Source organism: Amblyomma maculatum, chromosome 3, assembly GCF_055883805.1.
Source record: "Amblyomma maculatum isolate TAMU_Amacu chromosome 3, ASM5588380v1, whole genome shotgun sequence".
In the NCBI taxonomy this organism is placed as follows: Eukaryota; Metazoa; Arthropoda; class Arachnida; order Ixodida; family Ixodidae; genus Amblyomma; species Amblyomma maculatum.
This window is the reverse complement of record NC_139346.1, coordinates 164,840,150-164,855,416: the sequence shown is the minus strand read 5'-3', so window position 1 is coordinate 164,855,416 and position 15,267 is coordinate 164,840,150. Positions and strand designations below refer to the sequence as shown.

The 15,267-nt window shown below is 46.0% G+C and overlaps 5 non-coding genes across 5 annotated transcripts; all 5 read right to left on the bottom strand.

Annotated features, from left to right (window-relative positions):
- Positions 1 to 8,355: 8,355 nt before the first annotated feature.
- Positions 8,356 to 8,437, bottom strand: TRNAL-AAG (transfer RNA leucine (anticodon AAG)). The gene has a single exon. It is a non-coding gene; the product is annotated as a tRNA-Leu (tRNA).
- A 5,356-nt stretch (positions 8,438 to 13,793) lies between these two features.
- Positions 13,794 to 13,875, bottom strand: TRNAL-AAG (transfer RNA leucine (anticodon AAG)). The gene has a single exon. It is a non-coding gene; the product is annotated as a tRNA-Leu (tRNA).
- Positions 13,876 to 14,089: 214 nt separating this feature from the next.
- TRNAL-AAG (transfer RNA leucine (anticodon AAG)) lies at positions 14,090 to 14,171 on the bottom strand. Its single transcript has one exon. It is a non-coding gene; the product is annotated as a tRNA-Leu (tRNA).
- A 214-nt stretch (positions 14,172 to 14,385) lies between these two features.
- TRNAL-AAG (transfer RNA leucine (anticodon AAG)) lies at positions 14,386 to 14,467 on the bottom strand. The gene has a single exon. It is a non-coding gene; the product is annotated as a tRNA-Leu (tRNA).
- A 214-nt stretch (positions 14,468 to 14,681) lies between these two features.
- On the bottom strand, positions 14,682 to 14,763 carry TRNAL-AAG (transfer RNA leucine (anticodon AAG)). Its single transcript has one exon. It is a non-coding gene; the product is annotated as a tRNA-Leu (tRNA).
- Between the last annotated feature and the right edge of the window lie 504 nt (positions 14,764 to 15,267).

Genomic DNA, 15,267 nt, shown 5'->3' with positions numbered 1-15,267 from the left:
CGCTTTCACAACCTGCCAGCCACCTACGATGCTCTTTAGTAGGTGCAAGTCCAACAAATGACAACGGTTTCAGGTAAGTCAGCCGATTGTATAATGACTGAAATGCCTTCGTTAAGAGGATCTTTCTCTTTTTTCTTGTAGCCGCTCCTCTCCAGCGTTGTATGCGACTATGGCATGGAAATACACGGGTACAGTTTGTCTCCGTAATCCATGATCGCCACACAGCTAAACATTTTACCCGTTTTCTTTAGTTTTTCTTTAAAATTGTGCCTTCACTTAAGTATGAGCGATCACTGCATTTCAGCCTTACCGCGCTGTTATTTGCGGTTATTACTGCTTCCACCTGTTCGGCCTGTCAACACCTCGATCATGATAAAAGGAGTGGTGTATTATGATACATGCTAAAACGATACTACAGTCACGTCTCATTCCTTAGAGCATAATGAGAAATAAACAAGGGTTTAAGGTAAGTGTCAGTGAACTAGCCAACGTTTCGGCAAAGTAACTTTCATATCCAAGCTTGTCTAGCACACTGAGGTTTTCCACAATCACTGATCATCTTGTTTTGTTTTCTGGATTTATAACTTTTTGTAATTTTCTTAGTTGTACCAGCTGCGTTCAGAGCACACATGCTGTCTCTTATTTTGGAAGTTTGCTACTTAACACCACGCTTGTTGACAAGCCGATGAATGCTCGCATGTATAGCCGAAGACAACTCAAGAACGAAGAAGCAGGCATACCTCAAAGCAGCTGGCCTCTTCACTCATAATTATCTAAATAACCCACTCGTTGTCCGCATATATTTAATATCTACAATGTGTCCTGGCCAAATTCCCCGCCGGGGGTATGTGCCATTTTGACAGAAGACATCATCATCATCAACAACAACGGCGTCGCCCGATTCTCGTGATGGCGCGGTGAATTCGTTTCATAACCTCAGATGGTCGAAATTTCCGGAGTGCTCCCCTACGGTGTCTATCGTAGCCTGAGTTGCTTTGGGACGTTAAACACCACAAACCAACCAACAGGGACGGGAGCTCATTTAAGGGACATTTTTCGTTTTGCATTCTAGTTGTATCGCAATAGTTTTAATGCGCCTGGTTTAACGTTCTGTTCTGGTACAAAAAAAGCGCTGTAAACTGCAAGTCTATTTTGACGAAATGCGCGACTACATTCACACTGAACAGAAGGCAATATCGAAAAAGGCCAAAGAACCGCGACTCGTTCTGGATTTCTTCCCACAGCGTGATTGATCTGAGGCGGGAAATGTGTGTTGTCTTACATAGGCGTTTTTATTAGCACGACAGACTGGACAAACTGTTTAGTGGGCAGACATGTCGCGTTTAGCGGAAGGTAAACAACTCGATGAGCAGCTCGTACACATCACGGTCAGAAAAACCACAATTCCTGCCCGTGTTCTAAAAGCATTACGAACAGGTTTGTAGACCCTGTGCGACACTCATTTTACAATAGCCTTGTGCGAAGTGGCAGTACGCAAGAAGCACAGGGATGAACATACCGGACCTCCACCAAAAATACAATGATCTCTATTGCAGAAGGAGCTCGATTCCGAGTGCTAGGCGGAGCAGAAACACGTCGGTCTCGGATAGGGTAACCGATGCTCTTGCCTTGCGCCGGCGCACCAAATGCAAGAAGTCTTTTTTCTTGTGAAAAAATGTTAAGACAGATATTTATTTCATAAATTGTTCCCCGTCAAAAACAGGAAAATTGCTGTGCACCTATGGCGAAGCCCAAATGAGACTGATTCAGAAAGTAAACATTGACCTCCGATAAACATTTTATTCAAGACTGCACACTTGTTTCTCCTTTAAAAACTATTGCGGGTACCAGAGGCAGTGGCAACGGTCTTCTTCCTCTTGTAACACGCGAGGAATGCGTGTAAGTTACGTAGCAACATATGATCAATGTTTATCAGAAACATTGAGCTCTGATAAACATTTTATCAGAGACTGCACACTTGTTTCTCCTTTAAAAACTATTGCAGGTACCAGAGGGAGTGATACCGGTGCTCTCCCTTTTGTAGCACGCGAAAAATGCATGTTAGTTACGTACCAACATGTGACCAAACTTTCTCAGAAATAGCTAATGCACTATCGCACTGATGCAGTTGCTCTTCATTTCTATTCCCGTGATGTGAATATAGGTCGAAAGCTGACGCATTGCTACAATTTGTTTTTCTGACAGTTTCATTCATTCTGACCAGCTCCGTTTATTCATCTTATTCCACGTTCTATTTTGGGAAAAATGGAAGTCTCGAGACTAGCGGCCATAAACACGGGACGTTTTGGGCCGAGGCCAACGTAACCCTAAATAAGGGACACAAGTTCAAACCTATTTTCACGAGACTGTTTCTGCCAACCTTTATAACCGCCAGGTATGCTGTGTGCCCGCTCCGTTTTTTGGGTGCTAGCTACTAGCGAGTTAAATACCAGGTAATTTTTCGAATCAGCATCCCTGTATGCCGTACTGCGTCTTTTGACCTCTTTCATTGAGCCATTTCAATTCTGCAGCTGGCAACTAACCTGACTCGTATTCCATGCTGCAAAGTTAAACGCGACTAGATTTACAAAACTACTGACGAGTACTTTCCGGTGTTTAGGGAAGAGTGGATTTCCAAGTTTCGCCAATACACCCGAAGTTACGAATCACAAAATCAACAGGTTGTGGCAAGAATTTTTCGCTGGACACCACTGAGCCACAGATCGTGTCAAGCAACCCATACTGTTCTAGCAGTTAAAATTTAGTTAGCTTATGGATATTGTGCTTCAAATCAGTGAATCAAATTGGATCTGGCTCGTGTTTGCTGATTTATTTACTTCTGTCACGACTCGGGTCCTTGTCCGGGTATCAAGCCTCTGAGCCCACGAGATAAGTTGAACAAAAGGTGACTTTATACATTATTTACAGTCATGACACGAAATAGAACATCGGCAAGGGGGCCGAAAGCTGCTCTACATGTGACTGTCTTCACATGGTGACGGCCAGGGAGATACCGCCGCATTCGCTCCGGGCGAACAGCATAGCACTCGACGGACACTAACGACGCTTTCCCTCGACAAGCGGCCGTGCCTTCGTTTATAAGGCAGGAAACCATGCGTTCTTGAACTGTCCGATCATAAACAGCGGTTGACGGCGGCGGCCCAAGAGGTCCAATATCGGGCGCGCTGGTCTTCCGCCTCGAATCTTCCGCGGTGGTAAGGGGGGAGGAGGGCCGGGCACAGGCGCTGGAAAGCCTAGGGCATGTTCTGGCTCTCTCGAAGTCAAGCCTTGCCCACAGTACACAAAAGCAATGCGGTGCAGCACCGGGGCTTGTAAAGGACGTCAGATGCTCGTTGCCAACCGCTCGGCTCTAGTTGTCAACCAATGCAGGAACCGCGTGAACTACGGCTCGAAGCCCGATTATAACAGCCCGTGCGCCACACGAAGGCGCTGTAAAACAAAAGTTTGAGGTTCTAGATGAAGAAAAATATCGAGGTGGGCTGATAAGAGCTAGGGCGGAGGAACGCCACATCGGAGGGAGGGCTAGAAGTGGATCCTTTGTATATGGAAACTGAGGCATCTGCAAAGAGACGCCAATAGGAACTTAGCGAAATGCAGTCTCTAGAAGATGGTGGAATGTGGAAAGTGAGTGGCGGCAAAAAGGGAAAGAACGCCGCTTCCCAGCCGTGGGCGTCTTCGCTCCCGCGTGAGAGGCCTGCCCGTTAGGGGTAGGCTTAAACGGGGCACGCTTCCGGTGGGTTTTCGCTATGTAGTCGCATCGCTCGAGAGGTCTTTACGAGTCAGAACGATCAATGTAAGAGGGTTTGCCTATGGTAAAAAACAGCTGCAGTTGTGTCGACTCCTTGTAGATCGGGACCTTGATGTAAAAGTGGTGCAGCAAACGACAGTAGAAACCGATGACCGGACCGCGAGCATGGTGCGGCGTTTCACTAAGCGGTGCAACACCTATGTTAACCCTGCGGTTGGGACCCCGGCGGGATGTGTGCTGTTTGTTCGGAAGTGTGTAGGCATGGTCGTTACGGCGGCCACAACACCTGTTTCTGACAGGCTTATAGTCTGTGACCTCTCTTTTTCGTTTTCAGAATGGTGTGATATGTGTCTACGCACCACTTCGTACTGATGAGAGACACGACTTCTTTGAAAGTCCAAAAGATCACGGTAACTGTGAACGCTCTATCATCACGCTTGGTGACTTCAATTGTACTTGTGCGGCTCGCGATAAGTCCAGCAATACACCTTTCATGACGCTAGTACCACTTTACTAAGAAATATGATTAGTGAATTCAACCTAGAAGGCGTTGGGGGATAGCATTAACAAAAGTGAAAATGTTTACACGCACTTTCAGGGGGGCTTGGGTCACGCTCGTTTAGGCAGAACATAAGTTTCTTTAGAACTTCTAGCAATATTTATAGATTTCTTTTAGTGATCATTGTCTAGTTTCCCTTAAGTTACGTAGTAAAATAGAAAGTAGAAAAGTTTTCAACTGAGTCTTATGGAAATTGAATATACGATAATTATACATCAAATGTCCAAGAGCTAGTAAAATAATTAGAAGCGACTGGTCAAAGCTATGGCGTACGACGGGAACGCTTCAAGCAGCTCATTACGATGAACGCCCTGGAACGATCCAGTGAAATGAAGCACGATAACAATATGCATGAAAGCGTTCTTAAGTCGAGCCTGAAAGCGCTGATAGTGTTGGAGGCTGTCGAGACTGGAAAGTGCAAAGATGACATCGGCATTGTAAAACAAAAGCTTGAGACGAGACACCCAATAAGCGTGCTCTAGGAATTAAAAGGAAAAATGCACAACTGATATGATCAGTGAAATAGAACATAATGGGTCAGTAACAATTGATGCAACGGCTATTGAAAATGCATTTTACGAATACTACGTCGGGATCCTTGCCCGTCAGCCTAAAAACGATGACCTGTTCAAGACCGAATACTTACCTTAAATGCCGAAAGTGGATAATGAGATGAAAAAAAAGTTTGGGACAACAATTTTCTGTTGCTGAAGTTTCGAATACCATAAACGTAAATCACCAGGACCACACGGATTACCTGCTACGTTCTATAAAAGCCTAAAAAGCGAACTAGAACCCGTTTTAACCAATATATTTAACGAGACTTATGACGTGTAAATCCTTTCATCTTTATTTTTGTCCTCTCACACAGTATTAATACCTAAAACAGATGATCCGACGAAGCTGAAACAAGTTAAATCATATCGGCTGATTTGTCTACCGAATGTTGATTATAATTTTTTTTTTATAAAAGTATTGGCACGAAGGCTTAAGAGTGGGATGAAAGATATTGTGGGTAGCCATCAGACTTGCGGTATCAAAGGACGCAGTATTGTTACAAACATACAGCAGGCGCGCAGTATCCTAGAGGTATGTGATCCTACAGGAGCCCTTGTTGCAATGCTGCAAATATATACTTGGAAAAAATGTTTGACCGTGTCCCTCACAATATTCTTCTTACTCTGCTAGAGCATGTCAATGCTGGGAATATTATTCACAGTTGAGTGAAATGGCTTACAATGGTTGCACAACACACCTTATCGTGAACAAAAAGGTTGGAAACAGAATTCGGGTCGAATGGTCTCTGCGCTAAGGGTGCCCTCCTTCACCGCTGTTGTTTTGCATCTATATTAAACAGTTCTGCTTACGTATCTTACATAACAATTGTACTGTAGGTTTTTTACTGCATCGATAAGAGGTTCGTGTGCGAGCATACGCTGATGATGTTGCTGTTTTCTACTCTAAAGGCCCCATCTCTCGTACTGCCCATCAATGGCGCAATAGAACAAGAAATTCGGTGTCGTACGTAACATATACAGATAATAAAACTTTCTAGCAGTAGTTCACGGTGTCAGCAGGGGCTGCGAAATTTAGTTTGCAGTTCTGTTGTTAACACACACCAATCGGGCCGAACTACAGTGGGGTTGGAACTAAAGCAGCAAAAACTCTGTGCAGCGGTGGGATTAGAACCCACGCATCCGAAGATACTGGTGCCTTAAACCAGCGCCTTGGACCGCTCGGCTGCGCTATTGTTTTTTCTTTATTCATTTTGACAAAGGACATCAATAAGAAATAAAAAGCGCCAGCAGCACTTGTTCTGACGCGACGAGTTAATTGTTTTTCAGCTCGACTAAACCATCAAGCACATTTATCCATGTTGACAGCTCAGGCAGTGCCCGATATACTTCCCTGAGACGTACAACACTTTCAATGAAACGCTCGCGTACATATCTCACTACAACATCGGCATTGTTCAACTGTCTCCTTGTTTTCCATAAACTATAGAGGCCTAGGAGCATAAAAGTGTCATAAAGAATGTCTTCTTTTTCTACTGATAGAAATCTATAATGCCATGAGGATGTAACGGTTAATCTTTCTTTATTGTTCGTTGAAGCACATCCCAGAAAAAATAGCATCCCAGCAATCTAAAGACGCGTGATCTATTGTTTCCGGTCTCCTGCATAAAAACATTTAAGTCGACCAAGTAACAATGTGGCTTTTATCATGACTTAATGTTTTGACCGACAGTGTGCCGGTGTGAAGTATAAAAATAAAGGTTTTAAGTATGGGTATACTGACATTCTTTTGACTCTTTCTGGGCACATTTGCTCCTGGGCCTCCCAGTTTGAGAAAAGTTACATGGGTACAGAGAACATTGTATTCAACAGATCTTTGCACAGCGTTTTTCGAGTGACATAGGAGAGGTACTGCATTGAAAATCACACCTGTTGCATTCTGTGGGCAAGCACACCTTCACTCCAACACCCTCTAACGGCACCACGCATTTTATCTAGCGAGCATACAATGAATCTACATTAACTAACTTGCATAACTGTGCGAAGAAATACGTCGTTCTGATCGCGAAGAACCATAAAACGCGAAACAATTTGCTGTAAAAATAAATGCGCAAGACCGAGCCCACCTTTCTTCACTGGCAAGAACAATTTTGTTCGGCTGGTCCTTTCCCATGTCAATCCCCAAATAAAAAAAAAAGCAAAGACCCGGTCGATCTTCTGAATATTGATCCACGAGGCACACAGCACATTCATGAAGGGCCAAATCTTGGAAATCAGAAACAGGTTACACACAGTGACACTCGAAAATATTGACAGTTGTCTCCCTTGCCAAGCATTCACCTTTTCCTTTGACATTTCCAGTAGTTCATTCCAGTATGGTTCCGGGCTGCTATAGCATTCCTGTGACACACCAAGATACGTAGTTAAAATAGTAGACCAGTGAAGTCTGGAGTAGTAGGCTGGCGTTTCATTGCAGTCCCCATGCCAGAACCCATAACTCTTATCCCAATTTATTTGCTCCCTTGTGTATTTTGCAAAACCGTTCCACAACAATCGTACGTCAAAATTTTCACCTTCGCTGAGAGTAACGTGAAGCGCGTTATGCGGTCAGAATTGAGAATAGTCTGACAAAGTGGCTCGAGATATACTGCGAACAGCAGGGGTGACAGAGGATATCCGTGCTACACTGAAGAGCGCACATGCAGGCTTTGTCTCAATTAAGAATGATGCGTGTTGTACAATTCGCGTACGTCAGTCGTACGCCGTTCATTATTACGCTGCCCACATTAGCATGATCCAGCAAGGTGAACAGAACATCGTGCGACACGCGGTCAAAGGCCTTTGCAAGATCTGTCTCCTTGCCATCCTGTCGCATAATGCATCGCAACATTCCAGCCCACTACGCGCTTTTGTATATTAGTGGCGACCCTTGATGCCGCAAGTTTGATGATTACCTACCAATCTAGTTATGACACCTTGCATAGGTTTTGCCAGAATCTTTTATCTTATAGTCCACATTGGTGAGGCTTATCGGGCGATAAGAGCCCACCAAGAGGCGTTTTTCTGGTTGTCAGTTCTTGATATAAGTATAATATGCGATGTAGGGAAGGACAATGGTATACGTTTTTTCTTGTAAGCCTCTGCAACAACCTCCAGCAGGATCTGTGCTATGGCGGCCTTGAAATGCTTATAAAAGGCTGTTCCTAAGCCATCAGGTTGTAGTTCTTGATACAGCGAAACGGACGCGGACGTTAGAAGGGGGCATTAACAAAATATACACGGGCGCTGACTTAAATCTGACAGGTCGAACGCAGAAGCCCATATTTTTGTAGGCAAGCTACGCAGCAACCACAAACAAAAAGAAAAAACACAAAAGCAATAGACAGTAAAACAAGCTTATCGTCAATAACATTTCACCTGATAACAGAAATGAACCTGATTTCTTTGTCGGGTAAAAAAACCGATGGTGCGCTGACGCAGATTATCAGGTTGTAGCTGAAACAGCAAAATTCTGGCAGCGGTGGGATTCGAACCCACGCCCCCGAAGAGACTGGTGCCTTAAACCAGCGCCTTAGACCGCTCGGCCACGCTACTTTTTTTTTTTTTCTTTATTACCCACTTGGCAACTACAAAGAACGATGAAAAGTCGCATGGAATTAAAAACACAAGTCACTTTCTTACAGGTTTCTTGTGATAGAATGGATAAGGTGACATGAGCTTGTCCAAGACTGGCAGCCATTCCGGGGGTTCAGATTGCCCTCCGAAAACATCACGCGTGTACATTACACTTTCAACAAAGTATTGATGGGCTGGGTGTACGACAACATGCTCATGGCGAACATCCATCCGCGTTCTCCATATGCTGTGCATACACAAGACCATCAATAAATCACTGGGCACTTCTCCTGGCTGGCCGCATGGAAGGTAGCGTATGCCAAACGGCGTTATTGGTAAGTCCTTTTTAATAGTGCGTTGTAGCACGTCCCACAAAAAAACCGCATCGTGACAATCAAGGAAAATATGCTCTATGGTTTCCAGCTTTTTGCAAATTAAACAGTCAGCAGACCAAGGCACGAAAAGGCCTTTGCTTTCCAGCCATGGCTTCACCGGAAGAGTGCCGGTATGCAATTGAAAAAAGAAAGATTTAGCGGACGATCTGATGGGCATTCTTTTCACTCTCTTCAACACGTCCCGCTCCGGACCCAAAGCATATACAGCGCGATAAAGAGGCACAGGTAAAAAGGTTTCCAATAAATCTTTGTACAGCCGTTTTCGCGTAACAGTACACATATACTCATTTGAAAATCTCGCCTTCACTATTTGGAAGGACGCGACAACTTCGCGAAGAAAAGCACTTAAAGCCATTGTCCCTGTAGACATAGTCGAAACTACATATTCCGGCAGTGAATCACGCAATCGCACTTGGATTACCGTTCTAAGAAAAACATCGCTTTGTTCGCGCAAAAAAAAGAACCTTGTTACAATCTGCTTTAAGTATAAATGTGACAAGCCCAGTCCACCGTTATGCACCGTATGAAAAAGATTGCATCGACTGGTACGCTCCCATGTTGAAGCCCACACAAACGTGGCAAATACCCTATGCAGTTTTTGAACAGAGATTCTTGACATAGATAACACTTGCAGCATGTAAAAAATTTTTGCAACTAGGAACATATTGCAAACGGTAGCTCTTGCGAACATAGAAAAGTTATGTCCTCCCCATTTGTTTGTTTGGGTTTTCACTTGCTCAACTTCACCGGCCCAACATTCCTTGCTTTCACGGTAGTGCTTTAGTGGCACACCAAGGTAATTGCCTGGCGTTATTGTCCATTGCATACTGGAGAACAGTTCAGGCGCGTATTGCCAGTTTCCGTGCCAAAATCCTAAACACTTTGGCCAACTAATTTCACTTCCACTTGCAGTGCAAAAGGCAGTGGCTTCTTTTACAACTTCTTGCACGCTCTCATGGTCAGTACAAAAAACCGCAATATCGTCCGCGTATGCCAAAACCCGAATTTCACTTTGAAAAAATCTATAACCGCGTATGTTTGGCCTTGTAAGCAATCTTAGACAGAAAGGCTCCAGATAAAGCGCAAACAAAAGGGGAGACAGAGGACAGCCCTGCCTTACTGACGACTGAACAGGTATACGATCAGTTAACTGCTTATTCACGACCAGTCTCGCTGAACAGCACTCGTAAGCCATTTTCACGCCCTTTGTAATCACGGAACCAGCATTGACATACTCTAAAACAGAGAACAAAATTTCATGTACCCATGTACCACTTTATCAAATGCTTTGTGGAGGTCTAATTGCATCATGGCTACGTGGTCATGCATCGCGTCACAACATTCGAGTACACTCCTTGCTGCGTGTATGTTAGTAAAAATGGTCCTTCCTTTTATACCGCATGTCTGATGTGGGCCTACAAGAGAAGTAATTACACTTTGGAGTCGTCGTCCTAATACTTTCATGTAAATTTTATAGTCAACATTCGTTAGACTTATAGGACGGTAAGACGCTACAGACTGAAGCTTAACATGGTCATCTGTTTTCGGGATTAGTACAATGTGTGACATTCGAAAAGACGGAGGAGGTACGTTCTTTTCGTAGCATTCACTAATAACTATTTCCAGTAAAACAGCCATTTCAGTTGGAAAGGCCTTGTATATGGCAGCACCAAGACCATCTGGTCCGGGTGACTTATTGGAATTTAATTCCCCGATAGCGGCCTCAATTTCCTCGGAAGTAATACTTGCTTCAAGTGTCTGCGCCACTTCGTCTTCTACTCTTGGCATCAGCGAAAGAAAGTCTTTTCTGAAGCGTTCAATGTCCGGTGTTTTCAGGCTAAACAATTCGCTGTAAAATTCTACAAACGCCCGTTCAATCGTTTTTTTTTCCGAGGTAACTACGTTCTGATAGCAGATTTCTTTTATCTCTTTTGACACTGCGTACCTTTTTTCGTCACTAAGTGCCCTTTTCGTGGGCGTCTCTCCGAGCCACAATTTTTCGCTGCGTGCCCTTATCACCGCACCGCGATACTTCTCTTCGTCTATCACCTCAAGTTTGGTTTTTATCTTTTTTATATCTTGGGCGAACAAGCCAGGCTTAACGCTCTCCATGCTAAGCATGTATTCAAGTGTGCTACGAAGTTCTTTTTCTTGTTCTCTTTCTTTACGTCGGAGAGTGCATGCTCGGTCAATAGCAGCTATCTTTATCTCGCACTTAAACTGCTCCCATGCTTGTATAAAATTAGAGTCATTTTGTAACATATGCCTAATATATTCTTTAACTTTAGTGGTAAACTCTTCATCCAGCAGCAGTTTTTCATTAAATTTCCATAGCTCCCAATTGAACTTTGTTGCCTTACTTTTCATGCCTAGAGTAATCATTACGAGGGAGTGGTCACTAAAGCTCATGGGAAGTGTTTCATATTCCGAGCACAAGGGCACACAATCAATGGGAACATATATTCGGTCCAACCTTGCATGACAGCTACCTTGAAAGTGCGTGAACTTTGCTTGGCCTTCATGCGTCATTATACAGCCAGCATCTTCAAGCTCTGCCTCAATAACAATGTCAGTAAGTAACTCTGCACTCTTGTCACGAAGGACACGGTCTGTTGTTCTATCTTCCGGTCTACAGACACAGTTGAAGTCTCCAAGCAGGAGAACACGCCTCTCATGTATTAGGAAGGATTTCATATAGTGAAAAAACTCTTCCCGCTCAAACGTTCTAGTCGGCGCATAAACGCAGATCACTCTCCAGTCCAATCCAGAAAAAGTGAAATCACATATCAATAGCCGCCCACTCTCACACGAGAACACAGACTGCACACACTCTATGCAATTTCGAATGAAAATGACACATCCCCCCGATCTTCCAACCGCATGACAAACGCAAACACTATATCTAGAACGATATATTTCAGCCATTTTCTCTGTTTGTTGTTCGCTTTCCATTTTGCTCTCTTGAACTGCTAGCACATCAATTTCATTTTCCAGCAGAATGCGGTTAAGCTGCAGTTGTCTCCGACGCGTTGACAGCCCTCTCACATTTAGCGTGGCTACGCGCAAGCTAGTGATTAAATTCGTCGCCATCTCAAGAAATTATATATCGCGAAACATATATCACTCACATCGCTTTTGCAGAAAGACAGCATTGCGGTTGATCTGTTGCACGGGATGACCATTCTTCCTTTTTGGCGAGTCCGTCCGTCGTTCCAAGCGCTGCTCCCGATCATGGACCGGGCTTGTAACGTCTCGACCGGAAAGGGTACCCCCGCTATGGCGGAGGCACAGGTGACACAGTTCTCCGGTCTGGGGGCACGTTTGGCCTTGGCTTGAAGGACGCCCGGCGAAGGGGGGCTGCCTTCAGTGGAGGCTGTCCGCTTTCCGCTCCTCCTTGGGTTGATTCCTCGTTGACACTGTCTTCGTGCACCCGCTTCACAGGCAAGGTAGAAGCAGCTGGCATCTCAGCTTCAGTGTCCCCCTGTTCCTCACTGTGTTGCGTAGCCGACGCTGGGCTTGCTGCACTGGCATTGCCGTTTTCTTTCGTGGGTGTCTCGGTCCCAGCGACATTCGGCAACGGAACTATCAACTCTGATTCACAGTGTTCTTTAGGGGCAGGGGTCTTCTCAGAGGACTGTCCGTTCTGTTCTGCCTCCTCAGTGATTCCACTGCTCGCTTCCTCGGCGTCCACTGCGTCCATCAAGTGCTCGCCTGCCACTTCACTCGGCACGGGGCCTGCAACGTTGGCATACGTGCGCACACACTGCGACTCGTCATGGCCGTAGCGACGACACAGCCCGCAGCGCGGCACACGACACTCACGACGTATATGTCCTTTCCCGCGGCACCGGAGGCAAAGCGGGGCTCTGCCTGGGACGTGGACGAGTGCGACGTCCTCGGCGACCCGAAGCTGATGCGGCAGGTCCTCGATGGTAACGCCCACTTTGAGCTTCAGCGTGACCGTTCGTGTCGTTGAAGCCTTGTCGACACAACCTTGCACTCTCCACTTGTCTCTTGAAATTTCCGTAACTTTTCCAAAAGCTGCCAACGCCGCTCGCACGTCATCGTCTTGCACGCCGTGAAGCAGCCAGAAAAGCTTCAACCTGATGCCTTGGTTACAGGGGTCAATGACCACGCAGCGGTGCTCCTTCACTTCAATAGCTTGGGCTTCCAAAATCTTCGCTTTCGCCTCTTCACCTTTAAACGTTACCGCCCACACGTGATTCATTTGGTATGCCCCGAGGGCAACCACTTCCGGCAGCAGTGAAAGACGAGCGAGGGAGTCTCGAAAGTGCTCCACCCGGTACGGCCTGGCTTTTATGTCGCCACGCAAAAAAACAGTATGTAAAACACTCGAACCTGTAGGCAGATGCGGTAGAACCAGTTCATAATCCTTGGTAGGCCTTTCCGTGCTCCTGATACCACGGCCCAGCTGGGCCGCTGAATCCGCTCCTTGGGAGCCCATGATAATCACGTCCGTCACGCTCGGTGGCCGGAAGTGGAATCCCGCTCGGCCACGCTACTTTTTTTTCTTTATTTCCTGGCTTTGGTTCATACCATTTCACAAGAACACAACACGAATAACACAAAACAAAGTACATATTGGAAGGTCATCATCAGCCAATGTCAGGCTGGCTTCGTCTCAGTACATTAAAACTCCCGCTCGGCCCCGGTAGCGTGGCCGAGCGGCTCAAGGGTAGAGCCTTTGCCGCTCGGCCACGCTACCGACGACGGGGGCATATTAATGACCACATTTCTAGTACTACTCCTCACGGACGCATTAAAACAGGAAATTCGCAGTCCGGCACAACGAAACAGAGTAAAAATAACTTCCGGCAGGAGTTAATACAATCAGCAGCGGCCGCGAAATTTAGTGTGCAGTCCCGGTAAGTGCACAAATCAGGCCGAGCTACAGTGTGCACAGGTTGCAGCAAAAAGCCTGGCAGCGGTGGGATTCGAACCCACGCCCCCGAAGAGACTGGTGCCTTAAACCAGCGCCTTAGACCGCTCGGCCACGCTACCGACGACGGGGGCATATTAATGACCACATTTCTAGTACTACTCCTCACGGACGCATTAAAACAGGAAATTCGCAGTCCGGCACAACGAAACAGAGTAAAAATAACTTCCGGCAGGAGTTAATACAATCAGCAGCGGCCGCGAAATTTAGTGTGCAGTCCCGGTAAGTGCACAAATCAGGCCGAGCTACAGTGTGCACAGGTTGCAGCAAAAAGCCTGGCAGCGGTGGGATTCGAACCCACGCCTCCGAAGAGACTGGTGCCTTAAACCAGCGCCTTAGACCGCTCGGCCACGCTACCGACGACGGGGGCATATTAATGACCACATTTCTAGTACTACTCCTCACGGACGCATTAAAACAGGAAATTCGCAGTCCGGCACAACGAAACAGAGTAAAAACAACTTCCGGCAGGAGTTAATACAATCAGCAGCGGTCGCGAAATTTAGTGTGCAGTCCCGGTAAGTGCACAAATCAGGCCGAGCTACAGTGTGCACAGGTTGCAGCAAAAAGCCTGGCAGCGGTGGGATTCGAACCCACGCCCCCGAAGAGACTGGTGCCTTAAACCAGCGCCTTAGACCGCTCGGCCACGCTACCGACGACGGGGGCATATTAATGACCACATTTCTAGTACTACTCCTCACGGACGCATTAAAACAGGAAATTCGCAGTCCGGCACAACGAAACAGAGTAAAAATAACTTCCGGCAGGAGTTAATACAATCAGCAGCGGCCGCGAAATTTAGTGTGCAGTCCCGGTAAGTGCACAAATCAGGCCGAGCTACAGTGTGCACAGGTTGCAGCAAAAAGCCTGGCAGCGGTGGGATTCGAACCCACGCCTCCGAAGAGACTGGTGCCTTAAACCAGCGCCTTAGACCGCTCGGCCACGCTACCTTTTTTTTTTTTTTTTTTTTTTTTTTCTTTATTTCCTGGCTTTGGTTCATACCATTTCACAAGAACAAAACACGAATAACACAAAACAAAGTACATATTGGAAGGTCATCATCAGCCAATGTCAGGCTGGCTTCGTCTCAGTACATTAAAACTCCCGCAACGACAGCAAAGGCTCTACCCTTGAGAGCCATTCGGGAGGGTCAGCAGCCACTTTCTGTATGGCAATAAACCAATTCACACTTTCTCGAAAGTATATTCTAGCGGGTCGAGCATCCCTGTCGCAGTGATAGCCCGCCATTCTGGAGCGCCATATAGAGTGGAGGCCCATGAGCATGATTAAATCATACGGAACGCCATCTTCATTATCAATGCTTAAATACCGGATGCCGTGGGAGTCTAGTGGAAATTCTTTCTTTATCGTACGTTGCAAAACATCCCAGAAATAAACCCCTTCCCAACAATGCAAAAAAACATGGTCTATTGTTTCCGGCTGCTTGCAGATTA